A 22,872-nucleotide genomic window follows, 5' to 3' on the forward strand; every position below is an offset into this window, starting at 1 on the left:
ATGGGTGCCAACCAATTACGGTATGTGCAAACAGATATATATTTTTTTGATGTATTAATACCCTTGCATGCTGTTTTTACAGGAATTTAGCACCAAATGCCCTACAATGCTTGAGAAAATGCAATTTCTGTTGTCTTTTAATGTGAAAATGTACTAAAACTAGCACAAATGCACGTTTTAGAAATTACTCATGGTTTTACATTACCACCTTATTTTCTAGGGGGGGGTCCAGGAATTCCTTTGAGGATGTTACCTATAAAACCATGGTAAGTGTGAATTTTCTGGTGCAAGTTAAGCAGATTGCCGACATCTCCTGAGTTCTACTTTAATGTTACCCTGAAATGAAAAGAAGTAAATGCTTGCAACCACAATTTTATAACTTAATCAATGGATGCCCACTTGGAACCATTTCCCCTGGTGTTGGATCTCTGCTCTTGCAATCCATATTTATAGAGAGACGTCCATAGGGATAGCCATTTGATGTTGTTAATGCCATCCTCTTATTTATCAGCTAACATCATCTACCACTGGATGGCTGAAATTGTCACCCATGTCTTATAAACTGTTGTGTCTGCAGCGTCCGTTTCATTGGTACAGTAGGCACGTGAGCCTGCATAGGGGCACACTTTTGCACTCTTGTTTTATAAAAGGATTCAAATGCACTCATTCATAAAGGAAGCAGCTGCAGTTCTTCCCCTCCCAGAACAGCAAATTTATCTTCCCCTTAAACAGGCTGTTGAGCTTGGGAGCCCTCACCACTGCCAGGACCCAACGCTGCCACTATCACCACTGACACCGGGCGAGAATGGGAGGCCAAGGCCTATCCAGGCAGCCATGTCCCGTCGCTCCCCAACACAACGGCCACCTTCCCCAGGGATGGAATTAGGAAAAGCTCTGTTAAGAAAACCAGCCTCTGTAGCAGAGTTAAAGGGTCCTACTTCATTTTGTAGTATGTGCAGCTGCGCATCATAGCCTTTCTCTTAGACCCGCCCAGCTTTCAGCTCGGGCCTCACTGCAACATGTCGGGTAGCAGGCAGGACCAAAGCGGAAGTGAGAGGTAAGTGTGGGACTTGTATAATATGCTGCATGCAACCCAGTGCCTGTGAATGATTGAGAGACAACAGCCTGCATATGTATGATGGCTGCATTGGGCACAGGGTGTGGTGGGCTGCCGTGTCTGTACTCCCAAAGCAGGTAGTTTTAAAATTAAGTTTGCTGGGTGTGTAAGGCGAGGCTGGTGGGGGTCTGTGCTGCACGGGAGTAGCAACAATTGACACTACAGAATCATGGATGTCATTTAGGGGTCGCTAGGGATCACAGCTGCGACCCCTGGCTTGTCCATTACGACCCCTTGCACTGCATTTGCGACCCCTGACTTTAGAGATAACAAAATCAGTGCCAGGAATGCAGTGGCAGCTCGTTCTTATTTATGGACATCGGTTTGTTTTCCAATCTCTTTCTTTTTTGTCAATTATTTTATTACATTAATAGTGAATAATATGATAGTATTCACTATTAGGGGTCGATTTCGATCCGTTAAAATCACAGTCCATACGACTCGCATCCGGAGCCGTTACCGTACGACTCGTACGCACGCCGTACGACCCGACGATTACGATCCCGACCGGGCTACCGAGTCATACGGTCCACGTCAGGTAAGGGCGATTCGTACGGAAAAGCGCACAATCACATACACAACGTACGGCGCGTACACCCCATGATCACAGGGGTACGCGCCGTACCCCTGCAATCATGGGGGTACGCGCCGTACCCATGCGATCATGGGTACGTGCCGTACACCCAGCGTACATGGGGTACGGCACGTACCCCATGTACGCTGGGTGTACGGCACGTACCCCCCATGATCGCCGGGGTACGGCCGTACCCCTGCGATCATGGGGTGTACGCGCTGTACCCGGGGGGGCGTTCCGTACCTGTTTCGGGGCAAACTCTGATTTTACGGCAGTTTCCAGCTCCCGTAGAAAAAGGGTCGTACGGAGCGTACCCAACACGGATCGTACTTGCCGGGTCGTAAAAAGCAGCCTGCGAACCGTATAAACGTCGTGTACAGCGGGTTCCGAGGGCGATTCATAAGGGAATTTCATTCGTACGGTCCCTGGTACGAATCGTAAGGATAGCTGCATCGGGTGTGGATCGTACTACGTCATTCGTACGGGGACGGTTACGGGTACGATTCGTACGGAAAAAAGTGCTCCGTACGACGATTCGGAGAGCTTTTTACGGGATCGGAATTGACCCCTTAGTGTAATAAAACATGGACTACAATTATTTGGAATATGACCCTCCCTGGCAGCAGTAGTAAGTAAAAAAGTGCTTATAAATGTATGATGTGTGCATGCGAGCAGGTGAGAATATATTTATGTGAGATAGAGCGTGTGCATGTTTGATTGTGTGTTTATGTGCAAGCATGTGTATGTGTGAATGAACTTGAAGGTCAAATGGCATGTGATGTCACTTCTGCTACCCCTGGCCTTTTGGTGAATTGAAGTTCATGTTCAGCTTCATTCCTGGTTTGCACCATTCCCCACCCAACATGTTTGGTAACGGGCATAACAAATTAAAGTTGTGGGTGGATCTGAGTTAAAGGGTGGCCGGAGGAGGTGTTCTACTTGCAGAGGGGTGCAGGGAGCAAGAGACACCAGCTAGATTTTAGCTCATGAACTGCTATTAGATTCAGATCTGGAGCCACAACATCTGCGGCTGCCCGTGGCACTCGCAAGGCACCCTCCTAAACCCTTGCATTTGGCACTATCACCCACGTTCCAGCCTTTTGGGCCCCTGTGGGAACCCCCCTGTTCCGGTGCCACTCTCCCATGCTTTTCTGGTGCCTGACGGTCTGGGGCCATGTATTTATACCAGCCCATCCCAGGCTCCAGCCTCTTTTTTGCTAGCACTCACTCATCTACCCATGCACTCACTCCCTTATTCATCCATTCGTCAGGTCATCATTTTGCTCACCCATTCATCCGTCCACATATGCATCCCTAGTCTAAGAAGCCAGCTTCCGCTCTAATCAATATTTGACTATATCTTTGCCTCTGACCCTGTACAGTCCTCTGCTACCTTTTGGGTGGCTTTGCACTACACAAACCCCACATGCATATGTACATTCATCTATCACGGCACTAACTCATCCATTCCTCAGTTGTAGGAAAACTGGCTGCTAAACTATGAAGAGAAAGGCCTCAGTCTTAAAAAAGTCAAAACAATCTAATTCCTAACAGATAAACCTGTTTTAGGAGGAATCTGTAGCTTCTAATTAGACGCTTGGCACACACAGAATGGCCTTTCTCAGGGAAAATGTAACGTGATAGATAAACGCCCAAACCCAGAAAACATTACTGGTAAAAACAGTACGTCAATTAAAAAAATATATATATGATTGCATAGATTGCTCATATCTTTTTTTCTTATTTTTTTTAAATGCCAGTTCGAAGATTCTTTTTGTATAATAATTGTAAAGGTTTTACTTAACTATATACAATAAATTTACTTACTTACTTACTGAATTTGCAGAAGAATAAATTCCAGGGCCCAACGTTTCGCTCATAAACCCGCAGCCAGCGCCGAATACCAAAGCGGTGCAGTCTTGATTACACATCATTCCTCTTTAATTCACCATCAGACCCTTCATGCAGGTTTATCTCACTGTCTTGGATGCTCTTTTTCATCCTTGCTTTCCTTTATTGCCACTGTTTTTCAGCCTTTCTCTTTCTCCTTTATTCTCCCTTTTGCATTTTTCTCTCACTTGCTATGGGTTACAGTCTGATGAGGAAAAATAAGTACCGGTCTACATAAATGAGTGCCGATGGGCCCCACATGCAAACACTGGCTCCAATTATTCACTGGTTAACAAAGCTAGTTCAAATTTCCAAACCAAATTTAGTTAAAAATAACTAAAAATGACGCCTAAAATGATACAGAAACTAAGGAAATCTGTTCTTGTGATAAAGGCTTATAAAAATAATTGGTAAATGTTTTTTTAATAAAAAGCAAGTGTTGAAAGTAAAAATGTAAACACACAAATGTGTTGGCAGTGGCTTAAGACAAAAGAGCTCCAGAGGGCAGCAGTACATTTACTTTTGACACTGAACTAACACAGTGCCCCCACCCTCCCAGTATAAAAGAGAATAGTTTTGCGGACACGTGTCCTTCAAAATCATATTTTCATTCACTTCTTCCAGGCAATGTTCTTGTTTAAAAGTAGCTAATGATGAAAAAATATCCAGATCTTCAGGGCAGGGAATTAAAATTCTTCCCCAAACTTTCAAGATATACTCTAAACTCCTTAAAATCAGACAACAGGCTTGAGCAGGAAAATGTGCTTTCCGTCTGTCAGTGAAGTCCACATTCAAAAGTCCAACTGGTCCTGCTAGTTTTCTTCCAGGAAAATTCAGCTGTCTCTATTATTTTTTTTTTTTTCACGCCTTAGAAGCTGCACAACAGTCAGGTTTCTGCCCAATACAACATGGACTCTTTTCTCCCTGTGGGTCAGCAAGAGGGAAACTACCTAAGCCCTAATTGAAGACTCTCAGGTCGAAAGTATTGCGATTAAGCAGAACACAGTTGAAGACTTTCAGCTCGACAGTATTGAGATGAACCAGAACACAGTCTCCACAGTCCTTCTTCAGGTTGATGGAATTCTTCCAGAAAATGACTTCTTGTCTTTTTTACTTTCCCATTCAACTCTTCCCAAGAAAGTTTCTGAACAGCAATTCTTAAAAGGGTCCGAGAAGAGACTTGTGATGGCCAATAAAGAAGGTCATACTAAAGGTGTCACAATTACCTCTTTCAGGCTCTCCTACACTGTATCACAGCTCCTGCCTCAAGTAGGCACTTTACGGCCAATTGTATTACAGGATTCGGCGTGCAACAGAAATCTTTAAAATGGTAAATTTGATCCTGAGATTTCTTTCCCTTTTTGTCCAAACGCTTTCCAAAGCCAGTTTTTCCATCTTCAGAGGATCAAAGGAAAATACCCAATGTGGGCAGATCTTGTAGTGTAGTTCCTATTATCCCAATAGGCTCTGCGCATTGGAATAATATCTTCAATAGTATAGACGTAGGACAGAGGTTAACTAGGTCTTCTACTGACGATATTAGACTTAAGTTTTGTGTGCCAGCTAGCTCAGAGTTCACTAGAAACTTTCTCGAATAGGCGAGGAGGAGTTTAACCTCCCTGGATAGACAAGAAGGGATTTAGTTTCTGACAACCATAGAACATGACAACTTTGCTCTCCCTGATCAAGAGTATATCTCTAGAGTTGTGTGAAAACAAAAGACAGCTATTTTACTCAGTCAATACGTGCATACTTAGTTTCAGCAGATTGTAGAGAAAAGAAGAGAAGGGCGTTTCCAATAAAAGGTGTTATTTATTGATCAGTCTCTTTTCTCATACAAGAGAAATGAATCGCTACAATTGCAATACTTATAGTTAAGTAAAGTGCATACAGTAAAAGCAGGATTATAAAATAATACTGTAAAAGCATTGATATGGTTTCTTAGCCATATCATACTTTAAAATGGATAAAAGATATACATACATATATACATTGACTAATCATACTCAACTGTTGCTTCTAACTACGCCTACCCCGGTGTACCTGACCTAAGCCTAATACATGGGAGGGAGTAAGTAAGTAGCAGTTTAAGTTAAGTTTGTTTTGCCAAGAATCTGACTCAAGAATTCTCTGTAAGGGGTTAGTCAGTTCAGTACCTGGGATTTAGAAGGCAGGAGGGCTGGTATCTCTTTCTCAGGACTCGGTATCCCAGTTACCCGCGAGGGCAAGCTGGAAACGCTGGAGGCTGGATTCCTCGGCAAGAGGAAAAGGCAGCGTCTTCCTCAGCGCGTCAAAAAGGGAGGGGCAGCATCCGTGGGCTCTCTGCATCAGCTGGGCTCTCCGGCAAGTAGTCGCTGCTCCAAGCTCATCACCACCGTGTCTTTACTTAGGGCAGCGTCGGTATATTTATACCTGAAAGGTGCCGGGTTTGACGTAAGGATGGACATAAGACGTCAATAAGGATGTCATTAAGAACTGGTCGTTCTTACATTCTTTACAGGAGTTCTCGAACGAAATCAAAACAATAGCAACGGGGATTTCCCAGGTTTGCTGGAGGCTTGGTTTGTTTAGAGAACTCGGTGTGCTTTCTAGGGGGCTGGAGGAATAGTGCTTGCTCAATGTGACAGCATGCGCTATGACTACTCTGAAAACGGGTTTCTGTGCCGTTGTATGGATATTAGTGAATTATAACCGGACAAGGGTCAGAAATAGGAGTATCGAGACAGGTCCCTAGATAAACATACTACACCCACTCCACGCATTTATGTCCATATTTACTAACCAAGCAATAGTAAACATAACTAATAGTGCATGTGTATACCGAAGCATCCAAAAATACATTTTTTGCATTTGAAAAAATGGCATTGCGAAATACACGAAAAGGAGTATAGGTACTGTATGCATTCAAGCATTGTAATCATTCAAGAAAAGATGCACATTTATATCAGCATGAATGATTTGCGAAAATAACACATGAAATGGCTCTTAATACAGAAGAAAAAGTGCGAGACCACTTCATCACATATAAATACAATTACTTGTAAATAAGCTAGAGGTTGAGGTAATGTAATGTCTCTAGAGTTCCTAAAAATAGAAGCTCTGTTCTCTAAGAATAGTTTTACTTTAAGCAGAAGATAAGTGCCAAAAAGGTAAATATTTTGGATTTGGGAAAAAAGTTTTCGTTTTCAGGGGAAGAAGGAAAAAAAGTTCTCAGTAGCTTTGTTTTTAAAGCTGAAGGCCAAATTCAGAGTTCAGGGAACGCTGTGTGCACGTTTGCTTAAAGTCACTCTCTCTGTTCTGGTGAAAACATCATTTCAGACAGACTCTCAAAAAAACAGTCTACTGCCTCAGGTGAAAGTTCGACCAAGTTGGAAAATGTCGCTATCATGCAGTCGTGCGCATGTTCGCTTTCAGTGAAGCATTGCTTACAGAAGGTCGTACCTGGTTGATGCTGCTCTCATCCTGTACTTCACTACCCTTCTATCGTAGTGGTGAAGTCTCCACGAATGCCGTCATCAGGATAGGTAGCCACTGGGGACAGCACAATGCATGCGCCTTTACTGGACCCAACAAAGTATCTGCATCCAATGGTACTTCTGATTGTAGTGTAAGACAGGTGTCCAACACGCATTCTTCGTCGCATAGCATGCATCTCAATACAGGTAAGACACAATCCTGCCATATGGGTCTGAACGAAAGAAACCAGGTCATATTCAGATCTCTTAGCCGGGCTAATCCAAGGACTATAGTTATGCGGTCCCGATAGCGTATAGCTAGGATCGTTTCTTCCATTGTTGCTGGTGTCTTGTCTGTGACATGGCTTGCCATAACGAAGCAAGAGTAGCAAAATTAGGATGCCTGCTACGAGTCCCAACAGGAGTGGAAGTCTGCCAAAGACAGAATGGACAAAATTGGGAAATATTCCCAGGACTGCTTTGAATGGAGTTAACAGTCCCGAAAAAACGGTCTTAAATACACTCGCGATACCATTTGTATCAGAAATATTTAAGATTTCGCTTAGCATTTCTGCGAAGTGTAGGGGGCAATTTGTTGATAATAATGTGTGTATCTCTGCCGTTGTCCTTGCAACTTGGAGATCATATGTTTCTTTTGATGACGTCAAGTGTACTGGCGTCTGTAGGAGCACAGTCTTCATTCTGCTTAAAGTATCAATTCGAATAGAAGAGATATTCAAACTGGGCCAAATTTTTCCCTCCCTGTCTGGAGTGTCATTCGGAAACAATACTCGCTCACAGCAAGTGACCATGGAGCTCACGCTTACTAGATAAGGTTTTCCTGGCAGTAAGCCACAACATCTGTGATCTACAATTAGAATGTAACTCCCGTTAGAAAGTCTTCTAAAGAATGGTTCTATTTGCGTTGCAGGTGTGCCGAGCTGGTGACATGAAAGGTTATTTGAAGTCCCTTCACAGGCCCCATGTAAACTTATACCCTGACACAGAAGTATACCACTTAGTGATTTTTCACAATTATTACCACTAAGAAATACACTCCGTCCTGTATTACTATAACATGTGTGTGTATAAGGTAAGTTCCATGTTGACTTAATGTATCCTTTACCCAACCTTTCATACTGGCCTGCCTGTATATATTTTTGGCAGTATCGAAATTGGAAAGTCGTTCTCGGAATAGTTATGATTCCATGCACTATCCATTCAATGACAGGTCGTTCTGACATTGTCAATGCTAATCTCTCAAGTTTTTCAATGCTCAGAATTGTATATTCTGCACCCTTTTGTGCCAAGCTGATTTGTGTATCAGTAAGGTTAAAGATACTGAATAATGACGTTGTGTTGATTAAACGCCAAGGCACGTAGCCTGAACGCAGATTTTGTAACGTCCAGCCAAGCTGTACAATAGAACGCAATTGGGACTGACCGTGTTGCAACATCAGTAAGTCTTGCTCTATTATATCGATTGCAGATGATAAGATACTGTCTAGTGAATATATTCTGGAAGACAGAGTCATTAACCCATTGTCCACAACAGAAAGTGATTTTTCCAAATTAACACGGTCAATTTCCCGTATTTTCTCTGCTGTTTCAATTTGAGTTTCTTTCCAAGCTTCGTTGTAAGCTGCATATATAGAGGCCGCTATGAAACGTTTTTGACGCTGTTTGCGTGGTCCCATAACGAAATCACGCAAGTCAGCACCTTCTTTAAGTAAAGTCAAGTGTTGCTTAATTTCAACCAGTGTGGATGTTTGTAGCCATTCGAGGCAGAGTTTCCCTACACTGTAAGTTGTTATAATCCCTGGATGTTGTCTCTGGGAGTATCTAGGGTCTGGCCTGGTCAATTTGAACCCCTGTATTTTGTTCAGGGATCTATCTTGACAATTATTTGTGTCTGTGGGCCAGATCAACCATTTTTTTCCAATCAGGATGTGTTCTGTTTTGGTTTAAAATATGGGAAACGTCTATTTCAACATCTTCAGTGCGATTACTGTCTGGTGTTGGTTTCGAAATAGACGGTTTGTTCAAGTCTTTAATTTTGGCTAGGCCAAGACAGGTAGTCTGTTGAATTGTATCATTCAAAAATATAATTTGTTCTGGGATCATGCAGGCTCTAAATAATGATTTTATACCTTGCACTTGCCAATCTTTTGTACCCCAGATTGTTTTCGTTTCAATATTATTGTTCCAGAAATCAAAACTGAATGTTTTCATTTTTTCAAAAAATGTCTCTGAATAGATTAATTTTGTGTTCGTAAGCATGGTTTTCATTCCTGTTTTATTTAACATTCTAAAATAAAATGTTTCTGCATTACTTGTGTTAAACTCTGAGAAGTATGAAAATTTATCATAAAATGTTTTTGAACTGCGTTTTGGTGGAGTTGCACAATGTTCCCATTGATTGAAATTAAAAACATTTCTAGGTTGAGCAGATTTATGCAGATAATGGTCACCATAGTGGTTGTAACAATACATCTGGTCATAATTAGATGAACCTTGCAAATAATCATGTTCTGTAAATTTAGCTGACATCACTAGATCTGACATCATATCATTAATACTTTCAAAGTCCCAATCATCAGCGAATGTGCTTGGTTTCACAAAGTCACTTAATGAAATCTTGAATTGATGAGGATACTTCAGGAGCTCGACCGGGCCATAGATTTCGTAATCAGTTTTGTCCCATGCTACCCCACCGGGTATAGGATTGGCTGTGAAGTTTACTGAAGAAAGTTCTCTTTTCTCGATGTGTGAAGACTTGTGTGGTTTCAGGACCAAGTTGATTTTCTGACTTGCTGTGTCCATTGTAACATATTTTCCTTCAATAAAATGTCCCAAGCATAGTACCATGATGAGCCAAAGTATGAGGACTAATATACCTTGTGCCACCCAAAATTCAATCCATGGAGAAATCAGATAGGTTTCTTGTAGTTGATGAATGAGTTCCTTTGCTTTGTCTTTAAAAGTTTTTGATGTTGTTGGCTGTTCCTCAGGTTCACTTGGATCCTCAGAAAAATCATCGAAGTTCATGAAGTAGCTTGATGCTGTTCTGTCAATTGTTTCAATTGCTTCTGGATTCCTTTTTGCTCTTGGAATTTGCTTTGTTTTATTAGCATAGTCAGTGGTTACATCATTGTAGATTGGTGTTTCTTGATGTAAGGTTTGGATTTGGGTTTCAAGAGGTTTAAGTTCCATGGCTTTGTTGCATAGTCCTTGTTGATTCACTGTAGGTTTATCAAATGTGATTAGTCTCTCAGTTTGAACCTCTGTGTTTGTAGCAAACTTTGGTGTTCTACTACTTCTTGGGAGTCCACTTGGCCTACTACTTATTATCGGCCACATGATTGTGGTTTAACCAGGTCGATGGATACAACTCGGTTCTCCTTTTTACCAGCAAGGGGCGGTAATACTACTGATCTTGTCCCGTTGATAGCCAAGACAGGTACTGCTTTTCTGTAAGAAGGCCCAAATTCCTTCTTTACCGCGATCTTCTCTCTGACCAGATCCCCGATTTTTGGAATCCAGACAGGCCTTGCTGGGACAGGTGGTTTCTCTTCAGTGGTTGCTGGCTGTTGTTTCAACTTTATGTTGCTCAGGTCTTTTCTTTTTTCGTTTAAGTCCTGTAAAATAGCCAAACGATCTTTGATATCAAAGCATTTTTCTTTAACCACTGAAGTTTGACTATCGAGGTCCTGGATCAACATTCTTGTCCCAAACAATAGTTCGTACGGACTGAGACCTCTCAGAGAATTTCTTGGCAGATTATTAAGACTACGTTGGACACTTATTAAATATATTACCCACCCAGCTCCTGAACCTAATACCTTTGCCATTATAGATTGCTTTATGCCTTGGTTTTTTCTTTACACCATCCCGTTTCCCTCAGGAAGGAAGTGAGAAGAGTCCCGCAATGCAATGCCCATGCTGGCCATGCTCCCCCTATAAGCTCGAGAGCTAAAGGCAAGACATTGGTCAGAATGTAGCATGCTCCTAGCGTATATGCCATTATAGACTCGCAAATCTTTTCATAACAGTTCAGACGTCAGCCTAGCGCTGGGGTCTACATTATAAGTGAAAATAGTCTCTACATGTTAATATGACGCATTATTCATACTGGTTTTTTTTAATTTATATTTATTGTTTAATCCAATCTGGAGCGAAACGCCATGGTAATATACCGTCTCGGTCGCCACTGCGATCTCTGTTGCAGTCTGGGCAGTTTTTTGCAAATATGTGATGTTCCAGGCTCATTCCTGGCCACCAGTATATTGATTGTAATTCTTCCAGAGAATCCTTAAGCCTAAGGTGTCTAAGACCCTCACCCATATGTGCGTCTGCTATTAACAAGACTCTCCTGTTCGGAATTACCCTATCCCCCACTCCAGGGATTAGAGCAAAAGGAACGGAGTTTGCATCGATTATGTATGTATAATTGAGTGGATAGTTGATGGGTAGCGCTGAGCAGTCGCCTTTTGAGGACGTTTTCACCGCCAGCATTGTTTCCCCGTCAATGTATTTTTCTGAACGCTTTTTTGTAGCTACGGAAGTCGATTTAGTTGCTTCCGTTGTGGCTGTCTCAGCCAATGAATTCCCGGCAGCATGAACGCCATCACGCTGATGACTCAGTGAGTGTATCATGTGAGTCTTTGGTAGTTCTTTCTGTAAAAGAACTACTTGTTCCCAAAGCGATTTTTGCTTGATTGTGGCACCTGTGTCATCTTTGTAACCGTTTTGAATCAATTTCTGTAAATCGTTATTGTATGATTTGACGCAGTAATACGAATCGCACACTATTAGTGTCGGGAATTCGCGATCAGCATTATCTAGCGCCATTTTTAACGCTATTATTTCAGTTTGTTGTTCTGAATTATTTTCTACCGAGTGTGATTTTGTTACCAGAGGTCTCAATTTACCTCCGCGCCACACGTTTTTTACAATCTCGCATGTGGCGTTATAGGCTAGTTTTCCCCAAACTGAAGGTTGAGCATGTCCGTCTGTATATATTACACAGGTGTATTGTAGTATGGGCAGAATGTCGATTGGCAGAGGGTATTCTCTTTCATATTCTAGATTTTTAAATTTTTTCATTTCCGGATCAAAATAGTATTTCACTTTGTCTGTAGCAAGGGAATTTTCCCATTGTATCCATTTTGGATTTAGTGCCACGGTAGTTAGATTACACGGGCTTGTTAATGCCTCAAAGGCTGATTCTGCTGTTATAACAGTAATCTGTCTGCCTTGGGCCTGGGCTCTTTCCTTTGCTATAGCTGTTTGAACCGCATGTACAATGTTTTCCTTTATACTGAATGTTTTTTCAGCTTCTGTGTACAAATGAGATTTGTATGCTATTGGTACCGTTTCTCCCTCATTAGAGGTTAGGTATGTGAATCCGCATCTTCCTGGGATGACTCGGATTACAAGGTTGCGTGTGTTATCGCGTGTTTGCAGCTTTGTTTTAACTAACATGTCTGTTTGTAAAGATCTCAACATTTCTGTGTGTTTTTGAGTCCAATTGATTCCTTTAAAATCTGGTTTTATTAGGTCATAGAGAGGTTTAACTCTCTCTGCATAATTTAGAATGTAAGTTCTTCCGAAATTCAGGAAACCTAGAATTGATTGTAAGTTTTTCAGCGTTCTTGGTGCTTGGATTACAGCACATTTCTCTAGGAGATTGTCAGCCAGGCTTTTGCCTTCACTTGATAATTCATATCCTAAAAACAGGACAGTTAGATGGGCAATTCTTGACTTTTTGAAGTTGAATTTGTAACCCTCTTCTGCGAACCCAAGTATTATGGTGTTCACTCTTTTCAAGTGTGTATCCAAGTCATCATCTGTTAGATAGATGTCATCGACATAAGATAATGCCTCATCATCATATATTTGTAGTAACTCTGTTACTCTCGCTGAGAATAATCCTGGGCTGTTCTTGAACCCCTGTGGCAAACAACAGAAATTTTTCTGCGAGCCATTTATTGAGAAAGCGGTCAAATATCTGCTTTCGGGTGCTATATTTTGACAAAAGAATCCATTAGAGATGTCTAATGTTGTTTTGTATTTTTTGCGCACTATGCTATTCATTAGTGCTGCACTGTGTGAGTTTTGTACTGCAAAAGTTTTGCAACATGAGTTTAGGTGTCTGTAGTCCAAAACTAGACGATATGAATCATCTGGTTTGGAGACAGGAAAGAAAGGATTGTTCATTTGTGAGGTGCAAGTTTCAATCACCCCCTGGTATTCAAGTTGATCTAAGATCTCCCTGACCTGTTTTTTAGCTTCTTGCTTAATTAGGTACTGCCTCTGTGCAGTTGGTTGAGATTTTAACTGGATTTTGTGAGAAGGAGAGTCCTCATCCCATCCCACATGGTTTTTATATAATGCAGGAGCTTGGGCTACTGCCTACTTTCTTGCAAGTGTATATTTTTTATGAATTGGAATGTAATTTGAGAAGGCAGGCATAATCATTTCTTCGCCATGAGGGCACTCCCTGACAAACTCCGGTGGCCAGTCTTTTTCAGCTAAAAGGATGTCATAGCCTTTGGAGAGATTATCCCAAAATAGACCCCGTATTTTCCTAGTCTTATCTCCCTCTATATGCAATGTTATTTCATATATTTTATGAGGTTTGCTAACTCTGGTATCTGCAGTTTCCACCTGAATGTATTCATTCGTGTCCACTGTCTCCAGATGATTCATCAGGATCTTGCGAGCTATGCTCACTTCTGCTGCGCTGTCTAGCATTGTCTGTGCCCACTCTCCGTTTTTCAGCTGTGTCCTCAGTATCCTCGGCATGTTTGATTACTTTAATACTGGCTACCTTCTTCTTTGGAAATTGTAACTTTTTACTTTGATGAGCAGGTTCTTTGTCTTTGGACTTGACCTGCTCTTCACTGTGTTCTGACCGTCCTCTTCTTTCCGATTTCTGCGAGGAAGTCTGAAAAGATCGAGAGGGACGTGTATCAATATCTTGATATCTATCAGGTTTCTTCAAATTATCCCTATTTCTAAGGTTGTATCTTTTCTCAGAGGGCTCCCTTTGGGGAGACTTGTGTCCTTGGTCCGGAGATCTTTCTCTCCGCCGAGGAGACCTTCCTCTGGACTGGAATCTTTTTTCTTTGGGAGTGGATTGTTTGTTTCCATCCCAGCTCTTTTTTGGAGTGTTCAGATTATGTTTAATAAATACCTTTTCAGGATTTTCAGTTAGTTGGGGTTTCACTGGTTTCCCACCCAAACTATCTCTTCCTAGTTCTTCATAGGATTTTTCTATGATTCTGGCAAGTTCAAATGGTTGTTCTGCTATATCTGTTTCTTTCAACTTCTGGCGGATCGCCACAGATGCTGCTTCTCCTTTTATGTTGGATAACAATAAAGCTGAGACCTGCTTGAAGTCTTTCAGTAATTTCATACCCAGAGTTAAAGCAGGCTCTGGACCGTATTCATTTTGAATCTGTTTTAGCACATCTGGTATTACCGCCATGGACGGAACACCATGTGTTTTTGTGTAAATGGAAGCAAAGACTGTGCCCCAAGTGTCACAGTCCTCCACATGTGGTGCGATCCCCATTGGAAGACAGATAGTCAGAATTCTGTGTTTCTCAACAGGGGTAGTATCCGGAAATACTACCTCTATTTGAGTGATTTTTTGTGCTAACCAGAATGGAATTTGTTCCCGTTAAATGGGTACTTTGCCTAGACAGGACTGTATGTTCTGTGGTGTGATTTTATTTGTGTTCCCCTGATGAGGGGTCAGCTGTGGAACATTAATAGTTGGTTGGACTGTTGAAGTCCGCATTACATATTGGACTAGTTGTCTATGTATTTTAAACAGTATTTTAAGCTGTGTTAAAAGTTCTGGTATAGACATTTTCTCAATGTCTGGATGTGGTGTGTAGCTGGCTAGAACCGGCCACGTTGCTCCTGGTCTACCTAGTGGACCGAGCCTGGTGATATGGTTATTATGTTTTAGGGCGCCGTTAAACCAGAGCAGGTGCTCTTGGTATTTTAGTGGTATTTCCACCTCCTCGAAAGGAGTGTACTCTTCCGGAGGTTCCTCTATTTTGTAATAGTGGAATTCCTTTGTTACAGCGTTTGCTGCTGGAAAGTTTATCCATGAATAGAATACCTCTGTCTGCCGATATTCATGTGCCTCAATTACGAATATGACTGTACCACCTCTCGATGTCAGTCCATTTTCTATTAGTTTAAGAGTTATAGTTTTTCTTATGTTGACCGGGATGAGTATTGCGTCCGGGTCAGTTTGCAGGATACTTGTGTCATCTGCTAGGAGTTGAGCTGCTATTCTAGCCGCCTCCCTTTCTCCTTCGCTGTCTGACATTTTACTGACAGGAAGGTTTTTTTGTTGCAGATCAGGTTTTCAAGGAAACAAAGATTAGGTGCACAATATTTTGGAACACTGTATCCTTCAACGTTGAATAAACCAAAAACCATACATAGGAGTCGCCTCCTACTAAGTTTGGCAGATTTTTAACCTTTGACCCACTCCAGACGTCTTTGGAGTTTTTATGGGAGAAAGGGTCTGTGTAAAAAAGCACGACTGAGTTACTCTAATGCCTTGCGTTAGATTTATCGCCTTACCAAACAGTTGGGCGCCATGTAGTGTAGTTCCTATTATCCCAATAGGCTCTGCGCATTGGAATAATATCTTCAATAGTATAGACGTAGGACAGAGGTTAACTAGGTCTTCTACTGACGATATTAGACTTAAGTTTTGTGTGCCAGCTAGCTCAGAGTTCACTAGAAACTTTCTCGAATAGGCGAGGAGGAGTTTAACCTCCCTGGATAGACAAGAAGGGATTTAGTTTCTGACAACCATAGAACATGACAACTTTGCTCTCCCTGATCAAGAGTATATCTCTAGAGTCGTGTGAAAACAAAAGACAGCTATTTTACTCAGTCAATACGTGCATACTTAGTTTCACCAGATTGTAGAGAAAAGAAGAGAAGGGTGTTTTCAATAAAAGGTGTTATTTATTGATCAGTCTCTTTTCTCATACAAGAGAAATGAATCGCTACAATTGCAATACTTATAGTTAAGTAAAGTGCATACAGTAAAAGCAGGATTATAAAATAATACTGTAAAAGCATTGATATGGTTTCTTAGCCATATGATACTTTAAAATGGATAAAAGATATACATACATATATACATTGACTAATCGTACTCAACTGTTGCTTCTAACTACGCCTACCCCGGTGTACCTGACCTAGGCCTAATACATGGGAGGGAGTAAGTAAGTAGCAGTTTAAGTTAAGTTTGTTTTGCCAAGAATCTGACTCAAGAATTCTCTGTAAGGGGTTAGTCAGTTCAGTACCTGGGATTTAGAAGGCAGGAGGGCTGGTATCTCTTTCTCAGGACTCGGTATCCCAGTTACCCGCGAGGGCAAGCTGGAAACGCTGGAGGCTGGATTCCTCGGCAAGAGGAAAAGGCAGCGTCTTCCTCAGCGCGTCAAAAAGGGAGGGGCAGCGTCCGTGGGCTCTCTGCATCAGCTGGGCTCTCCGGCAAGTAGTCGCTGCTCCAAGCTCATCACCACCGTGTCTTTACTTAGGGCAGCGTCGGTATATTTATACCTGAAAGGTGCCGGGTTTGACGTAAGGATGGACATAAGACGTCAATAAGGATGTCATTAAGAACTGGTCGTTCTTACATTCTTTACAGGAGTTCTCGAACGAAATCAAAACAATAGCAGCGGGGATTTCCCAGGTTTGCTGGAGGCTTGGTTTGTTTAGAGAACTCGTGTGCTTTCTAGGGGGCTGGAGGAATAGTGCTGGCTCAATGTGACAGCATGCGCTATGACTAATCTGAAAACGGGTTTCTGTGCCGTTGTATGGATATTACTGAATTATAACCGGACAAGGGTCAGAAATAGGAGTATCGATACAGGTCCCTAGATAAACATACTACAATCTACTCACTGTGGCTTCTCCTATGTCTTTATGCGATCACTTTCCTTCAAAGAAGGCAGTATGAAGGGTCCCCATTGGCAGGCAAATGTGAGAAGTAGCTTTTGTGCTCAGAAATCTTTCAAGATTGTGTCCCGCAAGCGGGTGTTATTACTCCGAGCACAACTGTTAGGTTGCTTTTTAATTTGATCGGTTTTGCAGAGCATGATATGGTTACAATGTTCTCTTGTCTCCTCTTCTCTCTTGTAGTTGGTTGGAGGTCTGGTCCACCGGTAAGGTCCTCGCTCCTCGTAGGAAGGAGAAATACCACAGCTAAGCATTCTTAGGGATTTTCCCCGTAAGTCAAGGTTTGGGTTTAGTGAGGGATGTTTGCCTGTCCGTGGCTCATGAAACCATCACCATCACCCAGGGTATCAGAAGACAAAGAAATATTCACCAATAAGAAATCAAAAGAGAGGCTCTACTTGCGAGCTCATGCGTTCTTCACTTTGTCCTGGGAATTTTAGTAGCTCGAATTGCATCAACGTGACTATACGTCCATCAACCCCGTGCAATATGAAGATTCCTATTCAGGCAGCTTTGTATGCTACTTGAGTACTAATGCACATGGGCAGCACTGTCCAATCACCATGCACTATTTGTATCAGAGATAAGGGAACACAGGCCATGCAGACTAAATGTCGGCTGTCCCAACCAGCCCCATCCTGGCCCCCTCCCGCTACCCGTATCTGCAGAGGAAGCGAGTGTGCACCTGAGAGAGCCCCACAACCCACGGAGCGTGGCAGGGCACAGCATCTTGCCGGTGCCCTCTGTGCTTCTACCTTGCTCCAGTGTATCTCTCACCGTACCACGACTCCAGCCACACGGCTCCGTCACCCATCCTGTCATTCCTTCGTTCCAGTGGCACTGTTTCAACACCCTATCTAGTCTCCTCTGGTGTTGATGAGGCAAACATTAAATTTCCCACTAAGGTCTCTCCCTGTCACGCCTTCACCTCCCTCTTAAAGAGGTCCTGTTAGACCTTGCGGTTTCTGGATGGCCGGGGTGCACCGAAGCCAGGCAGAAGCCATCATCCCAGATAGGATGAGTATGATACACTCATCAGATAACCTGTGCTCACCCTTTGATAGCATGGTCCAGAGCAGTCAGGCTTATCCCCAGGTCCAAAGTGTAAAGAATTGGCACAGCACCGCCCTAGCAACACACTTATTACACTACAAAAGACTCCACAACTTATGTATAAAAAAACGGGTCTTTGTATTACACATACTAAAATCAAAACAACATACACATCTCATGTATGCTTTACAGCTAAATGCAATTGTTGAACGTTACCATTAGCAGCAGAACGTCAGGAACATATATGTACCAGTTATAGGTATCTACTTGCCCCGTTATCCGCTCAGTCTAATAAGCAACATAAATCCATGTGTGTACTCCTCCAAGGTATTGCCGGTCAAAGCGATCCCTCCCACATCAAAAATAACAGGAACATATATACAGGATGTTCAGAGGTATTCCATTTTCCCACAATCACAATAGCATAAACTACAACATTCCCATTAGCACATACCCCATACAGTTGTAACAGTCAAGAAATCACAGGTTTTGACTGCACCTCGTGATCCAGCCCCTCAGCCACTCACACTACACCAGCCAAAGATACACGTTGCACCAGCTGGCGACACATTAATTAAATTGTCAGGACCACCTAAAGCAGAAGTTACTTGGTTTTGTCTATCCAGATTAGGCCATCAAGACACCCAGTTGCCCCTTCACGAGTACATGATCGCTATCCACTCCCCCACAGGAAAAAGACTGACACCGGAAGCTGGCACGCTTACAATTTGGAGAAATGTTTCCCCCCAATTGGAGGTGCTAGCTGCAGTTACTCCAGGCAGCCAGCCACAGGTGCACACAAGGCACGACAAGATCCCTTAGATCCAATCACAATGTTACCAACAACAGAGTACCTTGCGATGTGTTTCCAGGGAGAGGGAGTTGGCGACCTCGGACTGAGGCCACTATGTTAGGCACTGTCATCCTCGCGATCTGGAGATCGGAGACAGTCCAGGCTTCCGGCTTGTGTATTGCAGACATGGCAAAAGTTCCCTAACACCCCTAACACCACACGCTACAAAGTGCGAGCTAGCACACGATTCCAGTTGCAAGCTTTGATGCCTCAGACTCAGCAGACCTTTCTAGCACTCCTCAAACTCCTCACGTTATGGAACCCCAAATGGGCCGCTGATCTTTACTAGCAGATTCCTCTGCACAGTGTGATTACTGCATGCCTCAGGACGGTCTGTGTCCAGACCAACGATAACTTCAATCCGTTTCCGCCATACCCTGTGTGGTCCTTATGATCTCGTGGAAACAGGGAGATACTTTCTGTCATTGGGATCTCGTGGACAGGAGCCCAGCCAACCAGCCCTTGGAGGTTGCTTAGGGACCCGGGCCACAACAGTTGCCAATTAGCTCCAGTGGTTCCTCTCGTCGATTTCCCAGCGTCAAACTAGAGTAGTATGGTTCTGTTAGACCCGTCTGCTTCTGAGAGTCCCCTCACCACTATGATTTCTTTTGTTCCCCTGTACCTCCCAAAATGTGTCGCTTTTTATTTGTCTACCAGGACTTTTTATGTGTTGTCTCATGGGGTTAGATGTTCCTTGACGCCCAGTTGCTCACAAGGTTTGTGGCACCTATTTACAAGGTGCCTGGCCCAAACCTGTGGCATTACAAACTGGGGTTGTCAACCTGTATAAATGAACCTAAAATGGTGGACACCCTTTTTCCTCATGTGAAGTGACTCCCATTGGAGCCTTCATGAACCCTGGCCTTTTGAGGTTTTGGCGCCCTTTGTTTGGCGCGCATTTCTGACAGGAATTCCTTTGTTTTCCTCAGGTACACAAAATGGCTGCTCTAGAACCCCAGTACGGTGGCTGTGAGTGTCCTAAATACCCCTCAAGAGTGCCTTGTCATTGTCACAGCCAGAGAAGGTTCTAGAACCTTCTGGCTCGTGCCAGTACCCCAGGGCACTGGCTATATAAGGCCCAGTCCCTGGCGGCCATTTTAGATTTGAGATGTAGATGAAGATTGTTCAGACTAGAGAAGAGGAGATTAAGAGATTCCAGACTTGACACCAGATTGACACCTGCCCTGTTGACCCCTGAGGTGGCTGGTAGCGCAGGCAGTAGAGCAGCAAAGGGTTGCTGGCGTTGTGTCTGACTGGCGTTCCAGTCAGCTACGTGAGAAGTGATCTAGCGCCTACAGCGCCTGCCCAGCGAGTACCTCATTGCCCCCAAAGACTGTGGCCAGATTCGTGTGCCTCCCCGCCCCCCGGTGGTGAACTGTGATCGATTTATCGAGTCGCGAGGCGAGAGCAAGTTCGCCGCGACCGCGATCGTCAGCTGTGCCCCTTCGCGACAGGTGCCTCTAGAGGGGAGCTCGGACGTCTCCGAGCCCCACCAGCGTAGAGCGCTTCCTGCGCAGATTGAAGGTGAGGTGGTGCGCCGGGGCGGGGAAAGGCCGGCCTTCGTTGGGCGGGACTAGCGTCTCTGCCACTCCCCAGTGACCCGGGAGCTGTAGCTGTGGGCGGGAACCCCCCTGTATGCGGAAGTCGGAGGGAGGTCCGTGGAGCCCCTGAGAGCCCCGTCGCTAACGAGAGAAGTGCTGTGCCCGACTGAATCGTATTTTGATTGCAGCCGATGTGAGGTGGGCCCGTTTCTTCATAGTGAATGCAGCGTTGTGAAGGAACTGTGAACCGGCATTCATTTGACTGTGCGCGAAGGTTGTGTGACCTCTCCGGCAGCCCGTTCGTCAGTTTAAAGACTCTGAACTGGTGTCGCCTGTGCCCAAGTGGTGCTAAAGCCCGTAGGCGCGCATAGACTTCACCGGCAAAGCAGAGATCCTATCCCGGTGACCGCCGAGAGCAAATGATGTATTTACTGTGTTTCCTTGCCTTTTAGATATACGCGCATACGCCCTGAGTGATTATTAAAGAGTCCCAAAACTTATTTTGTGCTCAGAGAAGCCGTATACCCGGTCATTGAAAACAGCATAAACTGTAAGAGTTATCTTTCCCATTTAAAGCGTATTGTAATGATTCTAAAGTATTTAATTGGTGGCAGCGATACCAGAAGAAACATGTGGTTGTTTATTTAAATGAACCAATATTTATTCTGATATTTATTCTGATATTTATCCTGATATTTATTCTGATATTTATTGTGATACTCATCCCTGAAGTTATTCTATTTATTAATACTATTTATTACCAGAACTGTATGACCAAAAGAAATGTATATGTGCTTTCCCAGTCAACCCTATTTACAACAAAGAACTTTTATATAAAGGAATCGTATTTTTCTACAGCAGTGGTGTGGTGTCCTTCTCTTTGGTGTGGATGAACAAGGAGTTATTATTGGGTCAGAGCCGGCTTAACACTACAGCCTTCACTTGCCTTGTCACTTGAGCCAAGCTACCCCCTTTGTGCTGGGCTTGCCCATCGCAGGTCCAACATAAAATTGGTGCTCAGCGGGTGGGATTGCGAGCCGTGCTTGTTTTGAACCCCATAATAATTCAGTGTGCACCAAAGGTACACACCCAGAGTTTTCTCCTAGCGGCCCTCCAATTCAACGTTTTTCTTTTTCCAAATTCTTTCCTGGAGGTGGGTGGAAGTGACCCTCAAAGTTCTTATCCTGGTCACCTACTTCGGGGTAGTTGTCCACACTTTTCACTGACAAAATGGAATTCGAAATGTCAGAGCTGGAGACCTATACTGTGGCACAGCTCAAGGATTTCTGTCAGGAGAGGGGAGTGTTTGTCAGGCGAGGGGCCAAAAGAGAGGAGCTCCGTACTAGTCTGCCAGCATGGGTGGAAGCACACAGGGAGGGAACGGTGGAGGAGGAGGAATCGGACAGAGGTACTGTCATTGATAGGACTGCGGAATGTCCCCCGGGGGTGGGTGAGATGTCAATCAGCCCCAAGGCAACCTCACGGGAGGGCAGCAGTGTGTCATCGAGAGGGTTGTCAGAAACCGAGTTAGCTGACAGGAGAGAGGAAAGACTGTTAAGGTGGGAAATAGCAAAAATGGAGTTGGAAGAAAGGAGGGAGGGGAGGAGGTTGGAACATGAGTCCAAGCTGGAGATGGAAAGGAAAAGGATGGAACACGAGTTCAAGCTACGAGAACTCGAATTCCAGGTCCCTAACATCACTCCGAAGGGTGTCGAGTCAAAGGAATTTGCCAGGGAGCCCAGGCCCCATTTACCCAAGGACGTAGTCGCCAGTTATACCGCTGGAGACGACATAGCCAAGTGGCTGGCAGCCTATGAGGTCTCCTTAAGAGCCCATGGGATCCATGAGAAGCATTGGGGTGGTGGATTATACCGGTACATGCCTCCGACAGGTAGGGATGCCCTATTGGCCCTAGACCGGGAGGAACAGGTTAATTACCCCGCCATGAAGGTGGCGCTCATCAGGAAGTTTGGGTTGACCCCCGAGAAATACCGGCAAAGGTTTAGGGGCAGCCACAAGCTGAGCTCACAGAATTGGGTTGACTTCCTGGATTTTGCTAAGAAAGCCCTGGATGGGTGGGTCCAAGGTAATGAGGTGGAGGACTATCGAGGGTTGTACGACCTGATACTCAAGGAACATCTACTCAAGAAATGTCTTCCCGAGCTGAGGCAACACCTGGTAGACAGCAAACTTACTTGCCCCCGTAAGCTTGCTGAGGAGGCGGACAATTGGGCAAGTACCCGAGTGTCCACGAAGGGGAGGGGAGGAGATTCTCAGAAGTCCGGACAGGGCGCTCCCCAGAAGAAAGAGGGGGGAGATAACAAGAAGCAGGAGTTCTCCAAAGGCCCCCAAAATACCTTTAAGGGAAAAAGTTTCTTCTCCACTTC

The 22,872-nt window shown here is 43.9% G+C and overlaps 1 long non-coding RNA gene across 1 annotated transcript in view; it reads left to right on the forward strand.

Moving 5' to 3' along the window:
* Positions 1-219: 219 nt before the first annotated feature.
* LOC144782778 (uncharacterized) overlaps positions 220-22,872 on the forward strand; it is a 93,322-nt gene continuing 70,669 nt past the window's right edge. The window contains exon 1 of the long non-coding RNA XR_013601257.1: positions 220-266. This is a non-coding gene — a long non-coding RNA (uncharacterized LOC144782778). The remainder of the gene's footprint in view (positions 267-22,872) is intronic.

Source organism: Lissotriton helveticus, chromosome 9, assembly GCF_964261635.1.
Source record: "Lissotriton helveticus chromosome 9, aLisHel1.1, whole genome shotgun sequence".
Classification (NCBI taxonomy): domain Eukaryota; kingdom Metazoa; phylum Chordata; class Amphibia; order Caudata; family Salamandridae; genus Lissotriton; species Lissotriton helveticus.